Genomic DNA, 12,960 nt, shown 5'->3' on the forward strand with positions numbered 1-12,960 from the left:
GGTGAAATACCGGTCTTCTTTTAGGACGCTCTTGGCCCATCTGACACGGAACATCGGGACCTTCTCTCCAGCGTAGCTCAGCTCCTAGATCTCCTCGATCCTTCCGTAGTATCTGTCCTTATTGTTACCGGTGTAGGATTCCATCGTTACCCCGGAGTTCTGATAATCATCGCTCTTCATGTCCTTAGCCTCGGTGTAGAATGTGTAGCCGTTGATATCGTACGCCTCATAGGTCATCAGGTTGTGCTCGGCGCCCTGTGACAAGGCGAATATGAGTTGTTCTTCCGCGGAAGAATCCTCATGTAAAGGGTACGACAGAAGCTTCTGCTTGAACTAACGCGTGAAACATGAGTTGTGCTCTTTGAGTATATCTCCGTCCGTCCTTTGTTGGCCTCGGTCATTGTACGTCTTCTTAATAAAGGTTTTGTGCTGTACCACCCAAGGATCGACCACGTCTATGTGTTGTAGCGCGACTAGGTTTGCTCTTTCAAAGTCGGCGAGTCGACCCTCGAAGTCGACATGCATTTCGCGACGACCCTCACGGTGACCCCATCCAGCGAGCCTGCCGAGGTGCCTGTTGACGGGCACACCAACGGGGTTCTCGATGCCTAGATAATTCGTGCAGTAGGAGATGCACTCTTCGGTCAGAAAGCCCCTGGCTATGCTTCCCTCTAGACGTGACATGTTGCGAACGTATCCTTTGATGACACCATTCATCCTTTCGAATGGTATCATGCTGTGCAGGAACGTCGGCCCGAGTTGGATGATATCGTCCACGATATGGACCAGCAGATGCACCATAACGTCGAAGAATGCGGGCGGGAAGTACATCTCAAGCTCGCATAGTATCACCACGATCTCTTCCTGTAGCCTTCTGAGTTGCCTCACGCCAACAGACTTCCGAGAGATGACATCGAAAAAGTTGCATAGGCCAAATAGGGTTTCACGGACGTGCGCGTCCATGATCCCACGGATTGCAACTGGAAGTATCTGCGTCATCAGCACGTGACAGTCGTGAGACTTCATCCCGCTGAACTTCAGCTTCGCTGGGTCTAGGTATCTGCTTATCTTCCCCGCGTAACCGTAAGGAAGTTTTACTCCTACGAGGCAGGTGAAAAACTGCTCGATCTCCTCCTGACTTAGAGTGAAGCACGCGGGAGAGTAGTCATTTCCGGTCTTCTTGGCCTTTTTGCCTTTGCGACGACTTTCCGTGTCCTGCTTCGCCTCATCATCATCATCATCATCATGATCATCATATATAGCGTGAAGCTCCTGCCTGATGCCCATTGATTTCAAGTCTGCCCTTGCTTTCGGCCCATCTTTGGTCCTCTCTGGCATGTTGAGCAGGGTACCAAGCAGACTCTCGCACACGTTCTTCGTGATATGCATGACATCAAGGCTGTGAGGCACACGGTGGATCTTCCAGTACGGCAAGTCCCAGAAAACAGACCTCGTTTTCCATACCTTCAGCAGCGGCTCTGGCGCCTTTCGCTTCTTTCCCGGCTCTGGCGCATTTTGCTTCTTTCCCGGCAGTGGGCAGTCTTTCCAATTTTTCAACAGCTCGTCTATTTCCTCGCCGCTCCTCGTACGCGGGCGTCCTCGGGGTTCGGTTTCACCATTGAACAGATCCTTGCATTTTCTCCACGGGTCATCGTCGCGAAGCCACCTTCGATGTCCCCTGAACACGGTTTTCGAAGACCCGGGATCTCTATCTAGCTGGCGATACGTTGTGTCATCCATGCACCTGACGCATCCAGAAAATCCATGGACCACCTGCCCCGCGACATATCCGTAACCAAGATAGTCGTGCACCGTCGTGAGCAGCGCGGCTCTCATAGGGAAATATTCTTTCTCTACGGCGTCCCACGTATTGGCTGGCGTTTTCCACAGCGTGTCAAGCTCCTCTTTCAGCAGCCCCAGATACAGATTGATGTCGTTCCCTGGTTGTTTCGGTCCTTCAATTAGCATACTCATGTGAATGTACTTCCTCTTCATGCACAACCAGGGGGGAAGGTTGTACATCCACACAAACACAGGCCAGGTGCTATGTGTGCTTCTCTGGCTGCCAAACGGATTGACTCCATCGGTGCTCGCGCCCAGCACGATGTTCCTTGGATCGTTCCCAAATTCTGGGTCTTCAAAGTTCAACGCTTGCCACTGGCTTGCATCCTTAGGGTGACTCAGCATCTTGTCTTTTTTATCTATCTCCGGATCATTTGCGTCATCTTCTCGCTTCTTCTCCTCCCTATCCGCGTGCCAACGCAGGAGCTTTGCTACCTTAGGGTCCGCGAAATACCGCTGCAGACGAGGAGTGATCGGAAAGTACCACACCACTTTTTGAGGAGCTTTCTTCCTCTTCTTGTATCGAGTGACGCCGCACACCGGACATATGGTAGACTCCGCGTGCTCGTCCCGATAAATGATGCAATTGTTCATGCACACATGGTATTTCACGTGCGGTAAATCCAGAGGACACACGATTTTCTTCGCCTCCTCCAAATTGGCCGGGCACTTGTTCCCCTTGGGAAGACGTTCGTGCCAGAATGACATGTTCTCGCCGAAGCATGCGTCGGTCATTTTGTGTTTTACTTTCATCTCCAGAGCCATGAGCGTTAATTTCAGGCGGGTATCCTCGGGCCTGCATCCTTCATACAATGGAGTAACCGCGTCTAACTCAAGTTGATCCATCTTGGCTTTCTCTCGGGCGGCAGCTCTTGCGTTATCCATCTGCTTGAGAAGCAGCTCTTGAATATGAGGGTCCTGCACCCAGCCCATCGATGGTCCAGCGTCGTCTGCTCCGCCGGCATCATCATCTTCATGATCATGCCCGTCGTCTGCTCCGGCATCTTCCTCATCATCATGTCCTGCATCTTCTACATGATGACTGTGTACAGCATCACCGTCGTGATCATCTCCTGGGGATTCTTCGTCTTCTCGCCCGCCCGAGCCGCGGTGGTTGTCTTGCTGCCCTTCCTCATTTCTTGCCCGGCCCCCATGGACGACTTCGTAGTCATCTTCATCACCTTGCAACCGATAGCCATCCATGAAACCACGCAAGAGCAGGTGGTCCCGCACCTGCCCGGATTCCGGGTCCGCAATAAGGCTCTTCAGCTTGCATCTTCGACACGGACATCTTATCTCCGTCTCGTTCTTTTGAAGCATCTCGGCCTTCGCGGACCTCAAAAACCTATTCACGATGCCTTCGGTCATCATGCGGACCATGGTCGCCTGCGGGGTAGAGCAAAACGATATTTTAGAACCAAGAAAAAATTTGGCATGAGTTTCCCTAAAAATAGGACCAAAAAGAATGCTTAATGCCAAAATTCTCGCCGAAACAGAAATGAATCAACATTCCGGCAAAATATTGGCAACTATCGCATTTCAAATACCGGTACACCTCCAAACACAAACACATATGCAACACCACAAACATATGCAACACCACGAACATACATAGATCTAGCTAGGCCATAAAAAGTGCATGTGCACATTGTTGTAGGGAGAACAACATAAATATAGCTTCCCCCCTTACTTACCTATCAAAACAAGGTAATTTAACCACTTAAATTGAATGAATCTATGGTGGAAATGAGGTGAAAAAGAGGAGGCACCCGAGACAAGGAGGAGGTGGAGAGAATGAAGTGGGGAGAAAGTGAGTGTGGGTAGGAGAGGCTGTCCAAAATATCTTGTTGTTGCCCACTTACTAATGGCGCACCAACTCCAAATACGCCATTAGTAATCCAGGTTACTAATGGCGCACCTTCTGGTGGTGCGCCATTAGTAGTTTTGCAAAAAAAAAACATACTAATGGCGCACTCTTCCACAGTGCGCCATTACTAGTTTAAACTAGTAATGGCGCACGGTGGAACAGTGCGCCATTAGTAGTTTTGCAAAAAAGGGAATAAAAAATATAATAGAAAAAACAACATTAGTGGCGTACTTTCCGGCAGGTGCGCCATTACTAGTTACAACTAGTAATGGCGCACTGTGTCTGGATGCGCCATTAGTATGTTTGGACAGGCGCACTAGTTAAAAAAAATTTGATACTAATGGCGCACCCTGGGCCAGGTGCGCCATTAGTAGTTTCAACTCTAATGGCGTATCAAAAGGTGGTGCGCCATTAGTATATACTAATGGCGCACCGCTTGTCTGGTGCGCCATTAGTGTCAATCCCATCTATAACCCTTTTTCTAGTAGTGTTGTGTATTCAAAAAAATCCCTTACTGATGAACAACACTTGGCAACAGCAACAACCACTAATTATAACTGATGGGCAAAACAATGTATATAATGAGCATAAGGATTTTCCTCCAAGATCAATCTTTGCAACCCACGGAATTCCCCTCTCATGTTTGAAGCCACATCATAACCCTGTCCTCTCAAATTAGACATAGATAAGCCAAGAGTAGCAAACATACCATCCAAAGCTACCTTCAGTGAAGTTGATCTTGTGTCAGGAACATGCTCAACTGCCATGAATCTCTCAATCACCTCCCCTCGTTTGCCGAGATACCTACACAAGACAAAGGAGCATGATTAATATAAAACTTCAACAAAATCCACCTACAAGTCTACAACAACAAACACATACAATACGAGGAAAGGTACTAACCTCAAACACATAGCCATTTGCTCTTTCATAGATGCATCTCTGGACTCATCAACAAGTAAAGCAAATTTCCTATCTCCAATATCCTCTATAATCACTTTGGTGGTCTCTTGTGCACAAGCCTTGCATAAATCCAATTGTATCTCATGTGAAGTCAGTAGATGGTTCCCTCCTGCATCACCAAACAATTTTTCCACCTTTGGGTCTTTCTTTATGAACAAGTCCAACAACTCTTTGAAGTTACCCTTATTCATTGAGCTAGCAGACTCATCATGACCACGAAAAACAAGAGCTTGTAGTGTCAAAATTTTGACAATACCCAATATAATGAAGAGACGAGCTTTGTATTCTTCTTCTCTCTTCTTAGAACCCCTATCAAACACATGTGGCAAATTTTGTCTTTGATTTTTGAAATCATCATAATGTTGTCTAGATTTATTATGAGCACTATCATGCTTGCCAACATGCTGATTAAAAACTTTAGGTCCATCCTTCCAAGATTTAAATCCATTTTTCGTGAACGCCTCAACACCATAGTTTGCAGCTCTTGGTTGCTTAAATAGAAAACAATAAAAGCAAAAGGCTGCTTTTTTTTCAATGCTATATTCCAACCAGCCGCGATGATCATTATACCAGTAATCATGAAAGCTTCTACCATTTATCTGCTCATATGTATGATTAGTTGGTTGACATGGACCCATACTAATGTACTCCCTTCTAGCAAGATCTCTAATGTCTGCATCCAAATCCTCAATTGGTATTCTCTTACCAGGGTCTGATTCAATATCACCAGGTTTAAGTTAAGCCATAACACTAGGGGCATTATCAGTTGTTCGAGTTGAAGGACCTGTTTCTGCAGTTTCCGTGGTTCGAACTTGAAAAAATGAATTCAATGTCTTGTTTCTTTTACTCATATTGCCTTCCTGTAACATTTATAGAAACAAAATTACTATCTGTCTACATAGGTTTCCACATCTAACAAAAAGTGGCATCAAGCAAACAATGGTGGCATCTAGCAATTACAGAGTACAGGAACTCTACCTAGTGAATCCTAAGTGAGAGGGCCATGCTTACAAGATTAGAATAGAGCTCCACGCCTCCAACGAACAGAGCTCAACGCTGCACTGTCTCTGTCCTAAAAGCTATACATCAGAATCCAGAAGTTCAGAATAGAGCTCCACGCCTCCACCGAACAGAGTTGTACATCGAAATCGAAGAAAACTAGGAAGCAAGGAAGGGATACCTTTGCTCTTGGCCTCTTGCTCTGCTGTCTGCTATGTGCTGCGGCTCGCCGGACGCCGGGTAGCCTGCCGCCTCGCCGAGGTCGCCGCCTCGTCGGACAGGGCAGCAGCCCGCAGCACCGCAGCGGCGCAACCTGATGCCGCAGAAGGGGGTCGAAGGGGACGGAGCTGGCCGGCAGGGTAGGCGGCGGGCGGCGCCTAGGGTTCGTCCAAGTCAGGGGAACAGGTTGCGGGTGGCTGGCTGGTTCGTGTTCGTCCAGACTCGAAGTAGACGCACAGGCAGGCCGCAGGCAGATGAGGCAGGCAACGAACGAGATGGGCCTCACGCCCCAGGCAGCCGCCTGGGCTGCCTGGGGCCTGTCTCCGCCCATGCCTGCAACAGACCCCATGGCCATGCAAACCTAGGCATAACCATAACCGAGACGAAGGCAAGAACGCAACTAAAACAGACTTAAACTAACAGAGCCAATCCCTAGGTGTAGGAACCACAGCAACCAAAGCATAGAAACATATGTAAAATCATCTCCTAGAAGCATCGCACAACAGATCTAACATGGCAAACCCTCATCCATGTCTAGGAAAACAAAGGAACGATCTCAGACCGGCAAAAACCCAGTCACGCATTTCATCGAGCAGATGAGAAGCAGGGGAGCACGCAAAACCTCACCTCACAAAGAAAGAACAAGCAAACGCGCAGGCAGACAACAAAGCAGACGCAGCAGCCCTGCAAACAAGAAGAAAGGAGAGGGAACAGACAAGAACAAGTCAGTACAGATCAATCTACAATGAGGCCAGAAGGAATTGACCAAACAAAACAAGAAACTCTCCCTAGCCAAACGCAACAGCAGCAGCGCGAGGAGCCATGACGAAACAAGCCGACGACAGGATAAGCAGGCAATGAGCAAGCCGCTGGTTATCAATGACCAACTACGACGAGCGACAATGGCGACTGGATGAGAGCAAGACAAGGAGGCACAGGCGAGGGGAAGTGGGCTGAGAGGCGAGCCACAGAGGCAGAGAAGAGCAGAAGGAAACCACGCACCCGGTCAGAAATGCCTCTCGTGGGCGCTGTAACTTCTAGGGAAACCTGAAGAGAAACACAACTCGCCCGACGCGTGGGACCAAGGATAGAAAGGGACCACCTGCAGCGAGACGAGGCCAAGCAATCCCGCGTAGCCACATGTAGAGACCGAAAACCCTGTTTTACCCAGCGAACCGAGCGGAGGTGCTCACATGACCAAGGACGACCAAACCGCCGCGCACCCACGATACCGACAGATGGGGCCAGACGCGGTTGAAGTGGAGGCGCCGCTGCTGGGTGCAAACGAACACGGTAAAAAACGCCCTGACAACCCCACGATCGATTGGCCGCAGCCCACGAGCGATCCGGCCCTGCTTTTCATCGACAGAAGCACGCCCCGACCGCGTCGCTGCGAGGCTGGCCCGCGCGCAAGCCTGGCCCACTCATCAGTTGCTCCTAGCCCCAATACGCGGCATACAAAATAATGAGCGACTGGATCTTTACCAGGTCAACGAAAAGTACTTTTACCAGGGCCAGCGAGGCGAATCGAGCGGGCAGGATGAATTTGAGACACTAAGGACACTGGAATGGCGGGTACTCTAGCTGGATTTATATGTTCAATCAAGTGATTGTGATCCCATGCTGACATTGCTGCAAAGTGAACACACTTAACCAAGATTACGATGGAATCACCTTCAAAAGGATTGATGACTCTGGATCAGTATGCAAAATTTACAATAGGCTACTCTCCTTATGTTATGACATTCAAAACCGAAGAATAAAACCATCCACTCTCCTATATTATCTGAAAACCAATCCTGCTGAATCAAAACAGTGAGTGTTTTACTTTGAAAGGACTGTGCTTCTTTGGCAGTTCTATGCTTTTACTTAAGGTACCCTGATTGTTTTTAACATTCAGTGAGATGACAAAACTTATTTCACAAAGCTGCAATGAAAATTAGAATAGTAGTGGTGATTGAGGATAACTTTTGATGTACTTTATGCGATGCTGAAAGTTATAGCACTATTACATATAGTTAGAGTTCTTGCGGAGAAGCAAAACCGAGATATTGCTGCGACACTAAGCCCCACTGGAGTAAGAAAGCTTTCTTATTCATAAACTAATCCATGCTCATTTCTGATGACACTTAATCGCGTTCGAGCTTACTATAATGCAGATGTAAATTAATTATCGCAATGAAGGGGAAACTACCATTCCGTTTCGATGGCAAGAAATGTTTTCACTTGTAATTAGTTAGATTCACGCATTTTGTAAGATAAATACAATGATGAGATCCATAAACGCCCAATCCATCTAGTTGTGTATGTATCAGTGGTTAAAGTCATGCCTCGAAGACCATAGAAGATCAACCGTGCCTTGGTAGTACTACAGCAGTATGAGAAGACAAAGGTCAAACAGGAAGCACAAACCTTGATAGCAAGCAGATGACGAGCCAGCGAGGGGAGAGGAAGTAATGATAACAACGCCTGTAGAACAAAAGGAAATCGGAAACCTGAAAGGAATCAGAGGTTTATGAAAGATAAAAGAAAAAGCAAGCATGTTTAAAAACAATAAGCAAGTGGTGTATATGTCTGACTGTATTTTGTAACCTACATATTTATTTTCTATTGATGGAGGCATCATTCCTTTATTAGCAAGCAGCAACTATCACTTGCTGCATATGTTTCTTTTAATGCACTAACTTGAGCAAGTCTTGTAGTTTACTGGGAATTAGCAAAAGGTAAGAAAATAGGCCATACTATACAAGCACGGGCATGAACCAATGGCCTACAAGCACCTAATCAACCAGGAAGAGGACCGTGTATGCATAGGACTAAACCAGCAGTACAACCGTAAAGATAGAAGGAAAGTTGTTTTCCTGACGAGATCTGAAGCAAAAACCCCATACATAGTACGACAAGCATGGTAGATGAACCAAAAAAAACAAATAGATAGGGAAGCTGGCCGCACAAACACATAGATTCATAGGCTGTTCATCAAGCACTAATCAACCAAGCGAATCAGAACAGATCCAACCTTGTTGGTTAACGACACAGAAGTCCCACGAACCAACAAAGAACCTACACGACAAGGAAACATGAAACACAGAATGGTTCAGCTCACAGATATTTTATCAAACAAGAGATGAGCAAGCAAGATCTTACCTCGCGGAGCAAATAAACAGAGGATAAAGTCAGCAAGAACGAGTTCATGTAGTAGGCCAGAAGCATCTTCTTTGTGCTAACTGTAGAAAAAAGATTCTTATGAAGATATTGTAGTGGTGGGTATTTAAACTTTTCAATATATAGAATGCACGCTCCTGCTGTAACTAAACTTCCAAAGGAAAGCAAAGTTTCACCTTTTCCCAATATAACCATGACACCACTAAAAACAGTTAACTGTAATGCGTGAATCTAATGACCTGAAATAATGAGAGAGAGAGAGAGAGAGAGAGAGAGAGAGAGAGAGAGAGAAAGGGCAACATTCCACTACTGATTACAACAAATACTGGAATGAGCAGATTTAGGTTACACTAAAATGCAGAAATTTCTTACAAACAAAAGAATGATCCAACAGATAAAAAGAGCAATTCCAAAAAAACTAAGGCAAGTTTGAGGCTAGGCATTCATATTGGTGGAAGGAGAGCCCAGCTCGCTGAGCACCGTTTTGTAAAATTCCTTGTTCGTCCTGCCAGCTCTCTCACCTGAATGGCATTTAATCACACAACTTCGTTGTGTTGTTGTAATAGCAGGTAATTCAAATTCAGAATGAAAGTGGTTATCGATGATCTCATTCTTTCTACACCATTAATCCGGGAGGGTTGCTCGTGTACTACCTATTTTAGTATGTGGTCAAGCTTTTCTAATTTGACTGTACTAATATACCCCCCTCCAATACACACAAATTGTATCGATAAGATGAAATATATTATTAGGTTTGCCATTAATCATATTTTATTAACAACCATGATGCATGTATGACAAAGCATGAGCAACATCCCTAACAATATTTAACCTCCTCGTCCAATCCATTTCAACTGCAGTTTCTAGACAATTTAAAGATGTTGCTAAGCTCCCTCTGTTCATGTATTCATATACAAGGAATCTCCCCTGAGTTGCAGAGCAGTAACCAAATAACTTTGCAATGTTGCGATGCCGAATGTGCACCAATGAGTGCATTTCACGGTTAAATTGCTCATCGTCTTCTGCCACATGGATCTTCTTCACCGCTAATAATTCACCTGTTGGGAACTAAGCCCTATAGACAGATCCATTCCCTCCAGATCTGATGCAAAAATCATTGCTGAAATTGATTGTGGCATCAACAATTTTCTTGTACACATCTTCCACATCAAAGTTCCAGATGGCGTACATCATGGTCTGTTGTACTTCATTTGATGTTTCTATCTTATTTTTCTTCCTTTTGCAATGCCATGTTACTAGTGTAATGACAAACACAAAAGATATAACAACTGGTATAATAACTAGTAAACTAGCATCAGATGTTTTCCCTTGTTTACTACTTCAAGGAAGGTCACAAGGGGGCAAAACTTTCACAACACCACACAATTTCTTATTATTCCTGAACCATTTGATTGGAGCTTCTTCGAAAAACTTAGTATGTGGCACTGACCCTTCTAGTTTGTTGTATGACACATCGATGGATAGGAGACTGGTCATGCTTCGAAATGATGGCGGAATGTTGTCATTCAGTGCATTGCGAGAAAGATTCAAGGCTTCAAGCATACCAAGATCGCCTAACAAACTTGGAATAGAGCCAACAATTGAATTGTCACTTAGATCCAACCTATCTTGTAGGTTTACTAACATCCCAAGTTCGATAGGAATTGTACCATTTAGGTGATTGTGGCTCAAGTTTAGAAAGTGAATCTTTAGGCAGTGCTCAATTGATTTTTGTATTTGCCCAGTTAGGTTGTTTGATGACAAATCTAGATACTCCAAGTTGTTCAGTGATCCAATTTCTTGTGGCATATTTCCCTGAAGCAAGTTACTAGAAAAGGCTCAGGTTAAACAACATCTTTGCGTTGCTGATTTCTCTCGGAATCTGTCCTTCAAGCTTGTTTGATGAAACATCAAGTATCCCCAGATGAGTTAATTTCCCTATACTTGATGGTATTACTCCAGTTATATTGTTGTTTGATGCACGTAGCACAGTAAGTTTGTAGCACTCACCCCAAAGATGAGATTATCTGTTGAACAATTTATTTGAACTGACATCACTATAGAGAACATTTGGATAAGTTCCCATCCCGGTGATATCTCCTTCAAGGTTATTTCGTTCAAGTTGAACCCTTACTAGGCTCTTACAACTTAGCAAGCTTGATGGTAAGGGTCCAATCATGTTGTTGCCAGTAGCAGACAAATGTTGTAGCTGACCGTCCAGCAGCAGACAAATGGTAGTGCTAGTGGTAGTAGAGCAGGAAGGAGATGTTGCAAATGTTTTTTGGTGGGTCGTGTTGGGTTGCTGCCCTCCAGATTAAGGGCTCGGCGGGCCTCGGAGCGCCGACTACGATCAACAGTTCGCACCTACGCATCCTCGCCGCTTCGTCCGGCGAGGAGCCTGACCCTGAGCTTGGGCTCGACGGTAGGATCGCGGTGCCGGCACCGACTTGGACGACATCACTCTGGCGCACACGCTCAGGCCTCGTGCAGGGCACTTAGGAGGATGTCGCAGTGGCCATGGTGAAGGCCATGCTCGGCGGCAACGCGGCGGGTCGTGCCGGCCTCATGCAGGTCACCGAGGAGGATGCCGCAGTGGCCATGGTGAAGGCGATGCAAAGGCAGAGCAATGTGTTAATATGAGGGGGCCAATGCCCCCCTCCCCAGCTTTGAACCAATTTTTGAAAGAAAAAAGGGAGGGCTTACATGGGTGTAAATTGCAAAAAAACCACCACAATTGGGGACCCTAATTCCGAAAACCACTACCATTCAGATTTTTTTTCAAAAACCCACCATCTTTGTGATGACAGTTTGCAGAAAACGTTGATTAGTTGATTAGAGCTGTTTGACGGAAAAACTGACAGCTGCGTCCCTCTATATATGATGACGTGGCATGAAACAACTCACAACGTTTGATTCAAATATTAGGCTGGTGTAGGGCCCACCCGTCATTCTCACTCCCACTCCTCTTCCTCATTTGGTCAATACCAACGCACTCGTCATGAACTCATCGGTGCCCTCGCCATCGTCGTTCTAGCCTCGGGTGCTTGCCAGGAGACTCAGGAGAGCTAGAGAAAGGGAAGGCGGAGCTCACCAGGAGCTTGTAGTCGATGCAGGGGTGGCAGGGGAGCTCGGGTTTCGATGGCTTGGTGCGTGGCGGCTATTGCCGGAGCTAGCAGGGTAATGACGGGAGGTAGGAGGAGGTTGTGGGGCTCATCGTGAAGATGCCCTACGGCACTGGGGTGTTGATGCAAAGCATCTGGGGGACACGGCGAGGTCTGGCGCTTGACTTCCTGACCAAACCGAGCTTCGTGTTGACTATGCAGACTGAGCTATGTGTTTCATGGCCATGATCTCTTAATGATTGGACTTTTGGTTGCTCTAATGTTGTCCTAAATTATGATTATTATTTGGTGTTCCTCTTGGAGTTCAGGCACCTAATGAGGTATCACATTTGCGATTGAAAAAGGCCAATTTATGTTTTTGGACTGATCACCTAATTATTATTATCTCATCAATCGGATGTTTATCAACAAGTTTTATTATTGTGCTTCGTAATCATGAAGTATATATATTTTTTTCAATTCAGGCATGCATTGCAGCGAATATTGTTCTTTTACTATATGTATGGACCAAGTGTGCTCACAAGGAGCGCTGATTGAGCGCCTGAGAGTTGAACGACCTTTTTTAATATTATGAAATTGTATTTAGGTTGACAATTGAAAATATATCCCTACTCTTACATATTTTTGCTTTCTGTATAATTGCAACTCTTTGGAATACAACAAGTATGTGTGTAGATGATATATGAGAACGTGTTCTAGAGGCTGCCCTCGTATTTTCCGCCTTAAATTGTTTATTGGAATGTTATTACTTTTTTTCAGCCAAATGTTGGTGAGATTTTCTTT

The 12,960-nt window shown here is 45.8% G+C and overlaps 1 long non-coding RNA gene across 1 annotated transcript; it reads right to left on the reverse strand.

The window, feature by feature from the left end:
• Positions 1 to 6,228: 6,228 nt before the first annotated feature.
• Positions 6,229 to 9,317, reverse strand: LOC125521773. Its single transcript, XR_007289426.1, has 3 exons — positions 9,038 to 9,317; positions 8,910 to 8,953; positions 6,229 to 8,359 (listed from the first exon to the last, which is right to left on the reverse strand). It is a non-coding gene; the product is annotated as an uncharacterized LOC125521773 (long non-coding RNA).
• Positions 9,318 to 12,960: the final 3,643 nt, after the last annotated feature.

This window comes from Triticum urartu, chromosome 7 (genome assembly GCF_003073215.2).
Source record: "Triticum urartu cultivar G1812 chromosome 7, Tu2.1, whole genome shotgun sequence".
Lineage (NCBI taxonomy): Eukaryota > Viridiplantae > Streptophyta > Magnoliopsida > Poales > Poaceae > Triticum > Triticum urartu.